This window comes from Pelodiscus sinensis, chromosome W (assembly GCF_052426305.1).
Source record: "Pelodiscus sinensis isolate ZL-2025 chromosome W, ASM5242630v1, whole genome shotgun sequence".
Taxonomy (NCBI): Eukaryota; Metazoa; Chordata; order Testudines; family Trionychidae; genus Pelodiscus; species Pelodiscus sinensis.
In genome coordinates, this window is record NC_143084.1 from 1,501,276 (window position 1) to 1,515,192 (window position 13,917).

The window sequence follows — 13,917 nt, forward strand, 5'->3', positions numbered from 1 at the left end:
AGGCCCAGGTGCTGCAGCTGTGGTGCAACAAGACCAGCAGTCAATTACCCCAGGGGCCCAGGTGTGTGAAACCCAGCTCCCCTCTGCAAGGCCAGGGCCCCTGCAGGATCCCCAGCTGCTGCTCCTTGGTGGGCAAGGCCCAGGCGCACGGTCTCGGGGCTCCCTCTCGCCCCAGCCCCCCGTACACATAAGGGGAGCATGATGATACTCACAGGTGGACGCCTCCCCGGCCTCAGACGACACAGGCGAGCGGCTCTGTGGGGTGCCTCGGGGGTCCCGGGTCCTGGGCAGGCTGGCGGCAGGCTCCTGGCTCTCAGAGCCCTCCTCCTCCTCCTCCGTCTCCAGGAGCGGGCCCTCTGCCCCGGGGTCAATCACGTCCCGGGGGGCAGGGACGGCATGAGCCCCCAGGAGGCGGTCCAGGGCGTGGAACTGGAGGCAGGCCTCCGGGTCGGCCCCTGGCTGGCAGGCCCGGGAGTAGGACTGCCGCAAGTCCTTAATTTTGCACCGGACCTGCTCCCGGCTGTGCTGGTGGCCCCTGGCGGCCAGGCTGGCAGCCATGCGGCCGTAGATGGCCGCGTTCCTGTGGCTAGTGCGGAGATCGTGGACATTGGAGGCTTCCCCCCAAACCTCGATGAGGTCCACGATCTCCGCACTTGACCAAGCGGGCGCCCGCCTTTTGCGCCCCCGGGCAGGCTCCTGGGAGCTGCCAGGCTGGTCCTGGGGAGCAGTGGAGGGCTGGGTGTCATCGGGTGGCTGGCTCATCGTGTGGCAGGTGCAGGGTCTGCTGGCACGGGTGCTTGCAGCCTTGCAACTGGCACAAACTGTGTAGCCAGCCCGTGGCCCTTTAAGGGGTCCGGGGCCGGGAGGGGGGCAGACGAGTTTCCCTGATGTTGGCCAGAGTGGCCACCAGGGAAACCTGGGGAGGGCTAGCCTCCCACTAGTTCGAATTAAGGGTCTACACAGCCCTTAATTCGAACTAGCTAGTTCGAACTAGGCTTAATCCTTGTAGAATGAGGTTTACCTAGTTCGAACTAAGTGCTCCGTTAGTTCGAATTAAGTTCGAACTAACGGAGCGCTAGTGTAGCACCTAGGAAAGTTAGTTCGAACTAACGTCCGTTAGTTCCAACTAACTTTGTAGTGTAGACATACCCTTAGATCTTACAGTTTAGTGTATTTCCAGAAAATGCATGTGTAAAATCAAGCAGGCTCAGGCGGAGGCTTTTTATGCAACATGACTGAACCCCATGAAAAGGGTGTGGGATTGTGACGGACCGGGCCGTGTCTGGGCACAGCTGAGGGCGTCCGCTCAGGGCGAATTGCTCGAATCCGGGGCTTCTTACAGCCCCCGACTGGTGACCTTTCCACACAGGCCACAAACCAGTCCCACAGAGCGCTTCAGCAGCCTGCCTGAAGCCTCCCGAGCAAAACCCCTCCGACACCCCAGCAATATCCGTGCCCCAGATGGCCCCGGGCCTATACACAGGTGGGGGGTCCTAGCACCCAATCCCACCTACCCCGAACAAGTTCTGTCCGGTTCCAAGAAACCAGCCACAGATTCCTGGTCAATTTACCCTCTGGACCTTGCCCACAAATCACGCTGGGCCAGTCCTTTAGAATCTATATCTAAAGGTTTATTATTACAAGAAAGAAAAGCCTGAGAGTAAGGTTATTAAAGTACAGTACGTTACATGCACCGAATCTCCCAGTTCTCGATGCAGGCTCTAGCAGAGATGTTACAGCTGCTGGTTTAAAAGTTCTTATTGCACATCCTACGATCAGGATGGGTTCCCAGGTCTTCCGGGCTCTTCAATCCCTGCAGTGCTGCCTCTGGGATGAAGTGCTGAGCTGAGAACAAAATGGCATCGACCACATGGCCTCTTTATACCTCCTCCCTGGCCTCTTCTTGTATGCAGCAAGTCACCTGGTCAGAGGCCAATCTCTGTGTTCCCTGCTGGCTGCCCTCAGGTGACAAATCCCATTCTTTGGGTGTGTCCATAGCCTATTGAGAGCCATTGTTCCACAGGGCTTTGCTACTCAGCCTGTCCATAGCCATGCTTAACCACATTCACAGAAATATTCAGCTTCCACACAGATTACAGATTCCTACCTACACACATAGACATTATACACTCACATAAATAGCGTACATAAGATTAACAAACAACAAGCTCCCATTCAATACCCCACATGGCTCCCTTTCATACCAATTTCTGGGGCCAACACCCCCACCTAGGGGTGCAGCAGCGATCTGGCTGCTTCCCTCCAATTCGGTAATGTGACAGGGATGGGCAAGGCAAGACTGCTTTCCCCCTCCCCGCCCATTCCCCAGCTGCAGCCTTCCTGAACAGAGCTTGTTCTTTCACAGGGCTAGTTTGCAGCATTGCTGCAGGGGAGAGACAGGGATTGGCAGGACAGCTTCTTCTGCATGGCAGGCCTTAAAGAGATCTGGCTCCACTCGTCAGAACACATGGCTCTCACACATACACACCCCTCCAGATGACAGAGATGACAGACTGTCCCAGAGAGAGGGAAAGTCTCTGCAATCATGGGGCTGCTACCCCCTCCCCACACCAAGGCCATTGTCTCCTGTGGCAGCCTTCTCTCCCTCTCCTCTCCTCTCAATCCTGGCAAACTCCCCCAGCCCTCCTCCTGCAGCCAGGCTCTCTCATAATAGCATCCTTTTCATGGAGACAAATTGTCCAGCCGGGGGCCGCACCTGAGGGCTTTCACCCTTTAACAAATAGCCTTTTAATTTTCTGCCAGAAGGGCATGGAAAGCGGGGAGGGGTGGGGGAGGTAGAGGCAAGAGAATCAATCACGCATCCACCTTCATGATTGCTGCCGGGGGACCATTTTCACTGGCTGAATGCCCCTGGGGGAGGTGGGGGTGAAAAAAAGACAAGAGATTGGGTGAGGGGTAGGCAGTAGGGAGGGGGCGGCCCAGCCATAGGGGAGTCACCTCCAAAGTCCATGTGGAAAACTAGCGCTCAAGCTGATAAATAGCCTTGTGGTATAATAACAGCAGCCTTTATCTGAGAGTCATTTTCCAGTTTGCTCTTTTCTAAAAGATATTGGACCAGGTTCTCAGCTGGTGTAACTAACTTAATTGGCCCTCCACTCATTTACACCAGCTGAGGAACTGACACTGTCGGGAAGTTTACTTGGAAAATTTGTCTCACCTCCCTCCCCCTCTCCCCGGCCCCGTACACTGAAACTCAAGCCAATATCTCTCAGCTAAAATTAAAACAAAGACAAACTTGGAGAAAAACCCCAACGCTCTTCCCTGTTCCAGGACAGAGGCACAGCGCTGCTAAACACTACCCAGGAGCTCTCACCCAAGGGCGGAGTCTTGGGAGGGTAGGGAGGCAGCAGCCGTGCACTCCAGGATATGGCCTGTTTTTCATCCCATTCTCCACACCCTAAGGGAGTGAGGGGAAAGTGAAGGGAGCTCACCAGCCAGGTGAGAGAGGCATGCACGGAATGCAAATACTTTCCCTTCACTCCCTTAGCATCCGGGGAACGGGATAAAAAGCAAGCCACATACTGGAGTGCACGGCTGCTGCCCCTCCTACCCTAATTAAATTCTGACCTTTCTCTCACCAACAAGGTGGGAGAGAGAGGAGTTTTTAAAAGGAAGATTCCCCTTCCTTCAGCATCCTTGTTTCCCAGGATCTCCTAAGAATGAAAGATGTTCTGAGAACCTACAGAGTTGAAAGTTGACAGAATGGCCAGCAATGGCCATGTCAGGGCTGGGCAAAATACGGCCCACAGGCCAGCTCTGGCCCGCCAAGCCACTGGATTTGGCCTGTGGACACAGCAGGGAGCTTCACGCAAACTCCCTGCTTGCCCCACCCACCCCTGCATGCCACTCAGAAAAGCGGCTGCTGGGCCGTTTGTGTTTCACAGCTGCGAGCAGGGGCTGGAGGAGGCTTCATGTGCTGCCCCAGCACCAAACACAATCCCATTGGCAGGTTTCTATCCAATGGGAGCTGCTGTTTGACGAACAGGCAGCACACGAAGCACCCCTTCCCCCTCCCCTCAGCCTGTGCAGGGACGGAGCAGGCAGGGAGCCTGACTGAGAAACGTGCTGGGCTGCTGGTCGGGAGTCACCCAGGTAAGTCTCCCAGCCAGAGCCTGCCTCTGGCACCCCAGCCTCTCCCCCCCCCAACTCTTTGCCCCCCTCCTGAACCCATACCCCCTCCTAGACCCTGCACCACATTCCCCTGCCCCAGGTCACAACCCCTCCTGCCCTAGCTTACATCCCAAACTCATATACCCCTCCTGCACCCCTGTCCCCTGCCTCAGGTCGCAACCCCCTCCTGCTTTAGGTTACAACCCAAACCCCTGTACCCCTCCTGCACCCCAGTCCTGTGCCCCAGGTCACAACTGTCTCCTTCACCCAAACTCCTTCCCAGACCCCACACACCCTTCTGCACCCCAGCCCCTTACCCCAAGCTCCCTTCTGCACCCAACCTCCATCCCAGACCCTGCACCTCCTCCATTAATATCATGGAAGAGTGCGGCCCTTGACCTCTTCCCAAAATCTTGGAGTGGCACCCCCCCCCATCAAAATTTTTGCCCATCCCTGGCCTAAGGCTTGGTTCCCCAACCCTCCAAGTGATGTAGTTATATCAACCTAACCCTGGTGTAGACAGTGAAGACATGACCTACTCTGATGGGAAAGCTTCTCCCATTGGCATAAGTACTCTCCTTTCCCCAAGAGGAGGTAGTAGCTGTGTCCATGGAAGAATCCCTCCCATCAACATAGCACTAAGTGCCACAATGGCACTACTACAGTGCTGAAGTGTAGCTGAGTCTTGAGGCTTTGTTGCAGGATTTGGCTATTTTTCAGGTACCTCCAAGCACAAGTTAGGATGACAACAGCTGGCACAACTGCCCATAAGAAGTTTCAGTTAATGAAAAAGGCTACCTGATTGTCTTTGATGTGTGAGATAATGGACTGGGAAGATACTGGAGCCTGATCCTTTGCAAGTTGATTTCAGTGTGGCTCTTCACATGGGTAGAGATTGAATGACTCAAGGAGGGGAAAAAAGGCTGCCTGAACCCATTGCCTTTCCCCTCCTGGGCAGGTTTGAGAAGCACTGGCAGTGCTGGTGCAGTGAGACGTTTGCATTCTGCTCCAGATAGGTTCTCCTAGGACACACATTGCCACAGTGTCCGAGCACCTTCTTGTAGTGCATTAAGTAATGTGGCTACCATCTGGCACCTCTTTGCCATTGTGGGCACAAGAGCAGTTCAGTGTCTGGTTGTTTGCATTAAAAGGGTATGTCTACACAGAAAAGTTATTTTGAAATAACAGCCCTTATTTCGAAATAACTTTCCTAGCGTCTACACAGCCAAACTGCTATTTTGAAATTCATTTTGTGTGTAGATGTGTTATTTCAAAATAAGCTATTTTGAATTAACTATTTTGAAATAGCTTATTTTGAAATAACACTGTACTGTAGACATACCCAAACTCACTTGTAGAAAGAAAGTAGGCACCTGGGAAGACTGGGTTAGTGGTGTGGCCGCTGACTTGGGAACTGGTAGATGTGGACAAAGGTGCTGGAACTAGGACAGAAGTGTTTTCCAGCGTGCACAAGGTTTACAGTTTGGTTCATGGCTCTCAGCACCCCCTGTATACAAATTCTTTCAGAACCCCTGGATCTGGATCCATTGTTGGCTCTCCTGTGTGACCTTGGGTACATCATCTCCCCTCTTGCTCTTAAGGCACATCTGCAGGTCAAGCTCAAGGCATGAATTCCAGCTCAAGGAGATGTATCCACGCGAGTTCTGCTCAAATGAGGGAGCAAATAAATGCAGTGTTGGCTTCAGACAGGATGGTGCCGCAGTGGCTAGCACCCCTTCTGGAGAGGCTTTGGTTCAAGTACACTGGCTTGATCAGAGCGAGCATGAACACTTCTCGAGCCAGGATTCATGCCCCCAGTTCATAGACGTGCCATGAGTCCATTTGGATTGCAGGGTCTTGAGGCAGGGACTGTTTGCCAATGTGTGTGCTGTTCCTAGCACAATGGGTGTTTAGTCTCTACCCTAGTACAAGGGGGAATGGTTTGGCTTTCTGGCACAATGTTTTGGGGGGGTGAATTCCATTTCTCAGCTGCTTGAGGGACATGCAAACCCTATCAGAGTGGTTTGCTATTAATAATGTAGCATTTCACAGTAATGCCTGACATACCCCTACCAGCTCCCTCTCTCGAGCTTCAGCTGACTCAGTCACCGAGACAGGGAAGGGTTCATTTATAACCATATGCAGCACACCAGCATCAGCCAGGAATTTCCTTCCGGCCACAAAGAAGGAAAGCTTCATTGAGATTGGAAATAATTGCCCCGAGGCCTGGAGCAGCAACCAAGAGACTGACCTCCAGATGCCTCTCACCCCTCCAGCTGATAATCCCCTTTGTGGCCAGGTGTGACGGGGTGGAGCAACCCCGCCACTTGAGCGAGGCAGACGGGGCCGCCGCGGAGCCGGCAATCAGCGCGGCAGTCCCGAGCGGGGGCGGAGGGACACGTCATCACGCGGCGCTGGGGCGCGCCGGTGATGACGTCGGGAGCGCAACGCCAGGGACGGCAAGGGGAGGGGGGATAAAAGGAGCCGGGGAGGCCAGGGGAAGGGGGGCGGAACCGGCGGGGCCAGCGGACCCGACTGGGCAGGAGCCAGCGGCGGCGGGGCAGGAGCCAGCGGCAGCGGGGCAGGAGCCAGCGGCGGCGGGGGTGAGACCTGCGGCAGCCAAGCCAGCCGGAGGAGGGGCCCGAGCGAGGGAGGAACGAGCCACGGGAGCCAGGCAAGGAGGCAGCCAAGGCAGCGGGGAGCCCGCAGAGACAGGCGGGTACCCGGAGCAGTGAGGGTCGGCGGAGTGGAGCAAGACCCAGGGCGGGCTGTGTAACCCGAGAGCAGGGGCGTTTTGGGGTACCGGCCCCCCCTGCTACCACTGAGAGGGCTCCTCTCAGTGTCAGGGCCCTGGGTTGGGGTCCGGAGAGAGGGCGGGCCCGGACCCCCCACTCCGCCCGGTGACCCAGAGTCAAGTGGTATCCTGAGCGCGGCCTAGGGGCAACAGGAGAGGCGGCGGCCCGGACGGGCGGCCTCTTGACACGTGGTGGAGAACGTGGGCAGTGGCGGCCCTGTAACGGAGGGCACAGGAGGAGAGGGGCCTCGTTTTTCTTTCGGTCTTGGTCCCTTCCCCCTCTTCCATTTCCATTGCCACCCCGAATAGGTTGAGGCACCATGGATGGGGACAAAATCGTGGAGTGGCTGGTGGATAGCCAGCGTCAATTACAGAGGCAACAGACAGAGGCATTGCGGCAACTGACAGCCGAATTTAGGGAGCAGCAGAAACAGCTAGTTCGGGAGCTGAGGGATGGGACAAGGCCGGCGGGACCCACCGACGAGGGGGAGGAGGACATGACGGGCCCAGTACGACTACCCATCAGGCTCGCCAAATTGGGGGAGGAGGACGATACCGAAGCGTTTCTAGTGACGTTCGAGCGGGTGGCCATAGCAGCCCGTTGGCCCCAGGAGCACTGGGCTACGATACTCGCCCCCTACCTGTCCGGCCCGGCGCAGCTCGCCTACCGCAGCTTATCGGACCGCGACGCGTTGTGCTATTACAAGGTCAAGGAGGCGATCCTCGACCAGATGGGCATTTCCCCAGAGACGTACAGGCAGCGGTTTCGAGCAGCAAAGTACGGAGCGGGGGAGCGCCCCCGAGCGGTCGCCCAGCGGATCCGGGAAGCCGGGCTGCGGTGGCTGGAGCCATCTAATAAGACAGCAGCCCAGGTGGCGGACCTGGTGGTACTTGAGCAGTACTTGCAGGTGCTCCCCGCGGAGGGCCAGCAATGGGTACGCCGACACCTGCCCGGGACTATGGAAGAAGCCGTGACGCTCATGGAGCACTTCATGGCGGCCGAGGCACCAGTAGGACACGGCAAGATAGGGTCCGTGACCAACCCGGCGGGTCGGGGAGACCCTAGCCCCAGAGGGAAGGAAGGGCGGGGCAACACAGGGCCCAGGGCCAGAAGCCCCCCAACCCGAGGGCCGGAACGGCGATTAGCCCCAGTGTGGCGCGGGGCCGAGCACCGCGAGAGAGTGGAAACACGGACCGGGGCCGAAAGGGGCACGGAAGAAGCACCGGGCCCCCAAGTAAAACCGACGTGCTTCCAGTGCGGCCAGGAGGGCCACTTCCGCCGGGAATGCCCCATGATGGACTGCACGTTCGGACAGCCCAAACCCCAGAGAGGGCCGCGATCGGAGGTAAGCCGGGCCCGTATAACAGGGCAGGTACGCCTAAATGGGGAGGCAGTGGAGGCCGTACTGGACTCGGGGTGCGGGCAGACGCTAGTGCGGCGAGACGCGCTAGGGAAAGGGGTGCGCACCCGAACCCCGGTGTGGATTAAATGCGTGCATGGGGACACTAGGTCGTACCCCACGACCTGGGTGAAGATACACGACGGGCAACAGGGCGGGGATCTGCGAGTAGCAATAACACCCCGGCTACCCTGCCCCGTGTTACTGGGCAGAGACTGGCCCGGACTGCGGCGGCTCCTGGGGGAATGGGACCCCCGCGACCAGGGAGGCACGCACGAGGCATGGGCCACCCAGGAGGAGGACGCGGGGCCGCTGCCCCCGCAGGAACCGGGGAGGGGAGAGTCATTGGCAGCCCTAGATATCGATAAGGGCGATTTTCTAGTCCTGCAGCGGGAAGACCCGACGCTACAGCACGCATGGGAGAACGCACTGAGCACCCCGGGGGAGGGCGAAGAGGCCGAGCAGAGGCCCGGGCAAGGCCCATATTTCAAGATCCAGGGGGATCGGCTGTATCGGGTCCCGGGGCTAGGAGATGGGGCAACCCAATTGGTCGTGCCGAAGGCGTATCGGTGGCGGGTGATGGAGATGGCCCATAACAATCATTGGGCAGGGCACCTGGGGACCGAGAAAACGCAGCAACGGGTGCTCCAGAGGTTTTATTGGCCAGGGGTGTACCAGAACATTAAGGATTTCTGCCGGTCGTGCCCGCAATGCCAACGGACCTCTGGGGCCCGGGTACCCCGAGCCGCCCTAGTGCCCATGCCGCTGGTATCGGAACCTTTCGAGCGAATAGGCATGGACCTGATAGGACCCCTGGAGCGCACCCGGAGGGGGCATCAGTACATTTTGGTTGTAGTTGACTACGCGACGCGCTATCCGGAGGCCGTGCCCCTACGCAAGACCACTGCAGCCGCGATAGCCGACGAGCTCGTAAAGATGTTCGCCCGTGTTGGACTCCCAAAGGAGATTTTGACCGACCAGGGCACGAATCTGGTGTCGCGGCTAATGAAGGAGCTATGCAACTGGCTGCAGGTGAAGAAGATCCGCACCGCGGCCTACCACCCCCAGACGGACGGCCTCGTCGAGCGATTTAATCAAACTTTGAAGGCGATGCTACGGCGATTGGTGGAGGATGATCCACACGATTGGGACAAGCTGCTACCGCCCCTGCTCTTCGCGGTACGGGAGGTACCACAGTCATCGGTGGGGTTCTCGCCGTTTGAACTATTGTACGGCCGGCGGCCGCGGGGTATACTAGACTTAGTGCGGGAAGGGTGGGAGGAGCAGACGTCCTCCGCACTGGGGGCCGTCCAATACGTAATTAAGCTACGGGACCGTATGAGGACCATAGGGAGGTGGGCACGGGAAAACCTGGAGAAAGCTCAAGAAACCCAAGCCCGCCACTACGATAGGGGGACACGGCCGAGGACCCTCAGTCCGGGTGACCCGGTCTTGGTGCTGCTGCCAACAGGGGAGTCCAAGCTGTTAGCCAAGTGGCAAGGGCCGTACCAGGTCATTAAAAAGATCGGAGAGGTAGACTATGAAGTCCAAGTGGGGGGTAGGCACCGTCAAAGCCAGGTGTACCACATTAACCTATTAAAACGGTGGGTACCACGGGAAGAGCCCCTAGCAGAGGCCTTGAGTACAGAGATCGAGTTTGGGCCCTGGGGCGAGGAAGAGGTCACCTGGGCAGCTAGCCCTGTGGGGAAAGAGCTAAATCAGGTTCAGCAGGGCCAACTCCGGGCAGTGTTGCAACGGGCAGCGGCCAGCCTAACGAGCCGACCTGGGAGAACGAGCCTAGTACAACACGAAATCACCACGGAGCCGGGAAAAAAGGTTCGAGACCCCGTGCGCCCCATCCCCCGGAAGTTGTGGGACACAGTCCAAAGGGAACTGCAGGACATGACACGGTGGGGAGTAGTGGAGAAATCGCGGAGTGAGTGGCGGAGCCCCATCGTGCTAGTGCCAAAAAAGGACGGAGCGACACGTTTCTGCATTGACTTCCGTAAGCTGAACGCCGTGTCTAAGTTTGACGCGTACCCCATGCCCAGAGTAGACGAGCTGCTGGAACGGTTGGGGCAGGCAGAGTATTTGTCGACAATCGACCTCACAAAGGGGTATTGGCAAATACCCTTAGCACCGGCAGCCCGAGAGAAGACAGCGTTCGCTACCCCGTTTGGGCTTTTCCAAGTCGTCACCATGCCATTCGGGCTGCACGGCGCGGCAGCTACATTCCAGCGGATGATGGACGAGATATTAGAAGACCACCGCGAATACGCCACGGCATATATAGACGACATTGTCGTCTTTAGTAGGACTTGGGAGGACCATCTGCAACAGCTGGAAGCTGTCCTGCGGGCGCTCCAACGAGCAGGACTCACGGCAAACCCCAAGAAGTGCCAATTCGGAAACAGGGAAGTATCGTACCTGGGATACACGGTGGGGAGGGGGCGGTTAAAACCACTGCTGGACAAGGTACAAGCCATTAGAGACTACCCTCAGCCCCACACCAAGCGACAAGTCCGCCAGTTTTTAGGCCTCGCGGGGTATTACCGGCGGTTTATAAACCACTTTGCCTCACTGGCGGCCCCGCTAACAGACCTTACAAAGAAAGATCACCCTCAAAGGGTGGTGTGGACGCCCCAAGGGGTGCGGGCCTTTGAGGCGCTCCGCCAGTGCCTGATGTCAGGGCCAGTGTTACGGCCACCTGATTTCGAAAAACCGTTCATATTACAAACCGATGCCTCCGAAGTGGGGCTCGGAGCGGTTCTCGCGCAGGAGGAAGAGGGCACGGAGTACCCCATAGCCTACCTGAGCCGCAAGCTGTTCCCTAGGGAAAAAAACTACGCAGTGATTGAAAAGGAAGCGTTAGCCGTCAAATGGGCCATAGATTCTCTGCGCTATTTCCTTACAGGCAATGCCTTCACGCTGGTGACGGACCACGAACCCCTGAAGTGGATGCAGACCATGAAGGACAATAACGCGCGGATAATGCGGTGGTATTTAAGTTTACAACCTTTTCGTTTCGAAGTCAAACACAGACCCGGCAAGGACAATGGGAATGCAGACTGCCTCTCACGGTTGCCGGGTGACGAGCAACCGGGGGGTGTAGGAACTTTGCAAAGGGGGGAGGTGTGTGACGGGGTGGAGCAACCCCGCCACTTGAGCGAGGCAGACGGGGCCGCCGCGGAGCCGGCAATCAGCGCGGCAGGCCCGAGCGGGGGCGGAGGGACACGTCATCACGCGGCGCCGGGGCGCGCCGGTGATGACGTCGGGAGCGCAACGCCAGGGACGGCAAGGGGAGGGGGGATAAAAGGAGCCGGGGAGGCCAGGGGAAGGGGGGCGGAACCGGCGGGGCCAGCGGACCCGACTGGGCAGGAGCCAGCGGCGGCGGGGCAGGAGCCAGCGGCGGCGGGGCAGGAGCCAGCGGCGGCGGGGGTGAGACCTGCGGCAGCCAAGCCAGCCGGAGGAGGGGCCCGAGCGGGGGAGGAACGAGCCACGGGAGCCAGGCAAGGAGGCAGCCAAGGCAGCGGGGAGCCCGCAGAGACAGGCGGGTACCCGGAGCAGTGAGGGTCGGCGGAGTGGAGCAAGACCCAGGGCGGGCTGTGTAACCCGAGAGCAGGGGCGTTTTGGGGTACCGGCCCCCCCTGCTACCACTGAGAGGGCTCCTCTCAGTGTCAGGGCCCTGGGTTGGGGTCCGGAGAGAGGGTGGGCCCGGACCCCCCACTCCGCCCGGTGACCCAGAGTCAAGTGGTATCCTGAGCGCGGCCTAGGGGCAACAGGAGAGGCGGCGGCCCGGACGGGCGGCCTCTTGACACCAGGTTAAAGGCAATACAGGACAAGCCACAATTTATCAACTGCTTGAACTGCATCCACCAGAGAGAGGAAGACTGCCCGCATTGCTGCAGCACACAGCCAAACAGATCCCTGAGTCAGAAGGAAGCCCAGCAGCCCAAAGATAGTCATGTTGCTTTGGTGTTCTCCTAGTAACATTGACGTGGGAAATTTTAGGGTAGGGGCAAATGTTAACAGCACTGAGAGGGTTAATCTCAATAGTGAAACCTCTTATTTCACATATGTATGCTGGAGCCACAGCAAGGCCTTGCTGTTGAGTGATATTAAAGCCTGCCCCTTGTGCATATAAGCAAGGCGGGGGCTAATTGCTTCTTATGACACTATAATGGTAGGACTATTTACAGTAGATAAAATCCAATTCATAATGAGGTATAATAACTTTGCAAATGCCAGGATTCGTCAAAGGGTGAGGAGCGCCACTGAGCCTCAGAGCCAAGCAGCCTTGGACTCGGGGTTCGAGGCTTGGCAATGGCAGGAACGGAGCTTGCCAAAGCTCGGATGGCTTTTTCTAGTTGGTTGTCTTCCCGTATATTAAGCAGAGAGGAGGGGAAGGGGTGATTGGCTCAGTCTTGAAATATCTGCACAGACTGGGAGGACCATGGCAACAGCCACAGACAGAGTGATTCACAATGTCCCCTCCACAACGTGAATGGTGTAAGGGGCTGGAGGATGGTTGGGATATATGAACATCATCCACAAAATGCTCTTGAGTTCTACAGACAATATTGCTCTTCCTCCAGAGGGGATCCTGCCTCCTATGCAAAGTCCTTTAATCTTCAGAAAAATCTAAATCTGGGCACAGGACTTTCCTCTAGCTCCAGCATGCATTGCTATTAGGGAAACCTCATGTGGTCAAGAGGGGTGTGATGCTGTTCTTTAAGCCAGGAGATTGGGCTCAAATCAGAGGTAACTGGGTGAGATTTAGTGTCCTATTATAGGCAGGAAATCAGATTGGATGATCTGGTGGCCCTTTGTGGCCTTCAGCTCCAACTCCTGTAACATTGCTTAAGAAATGGGCCTGAGTATTAGAAGATGGGGGTTCAGTTGCTTCCTGTGTCAGAAGCCTAGCTTTCTCTTGGGTAAGCCTGGAGACACACCACTGTTGCACTGGGGGAAAATTTCTGAAGGAATTTACTACTACCCCCCAATCCAAGCTGCAGCAAATGGAGTGATGGTGGCTTATACCTATTTAAATAAGATTTTCGTCCTATCCCCTTACCCAGGTACTCACCCGGCAGTTCAAACATAACATCCAAAGAGGCACCAAATGACCCAGAGGAAAGGCTGGGGACAGGAGTTGAGAGACAATTTCCTTTCCTTCGGTAACCGGGTTTGGTTCTTTAAAGGATTTGAAACCACAGAGAGAGGAATACTTCTTTTTAGGGTCAAACAAAGATTATTTATTTTTTCTATTTACTTTATAATCAATTTTCCATTTAAATCAATTCATTATTTTTGATTCTTTTAAGACAATATAATATACAAAGAAAAAGTAGAAACAGTACAGTTAAAAATAACAAGAAATAATAACTTCTCCTACTGATATACCCTCCTGAGTTACCTTTAAAAAATTTATGGAGTTAACAGTTATATAATACTCACGTTAAGAAAGATAGAAGCATTGCTTAGATTCAGGAGATATTCTTTTCTTTATGTTTTTCCTTTCTTTGGATTTTTCGTTGCAACTTACGACCGGTATTCGTTCCCCTTTCGGAGCTTATTTGTTCCCCTTTCGGA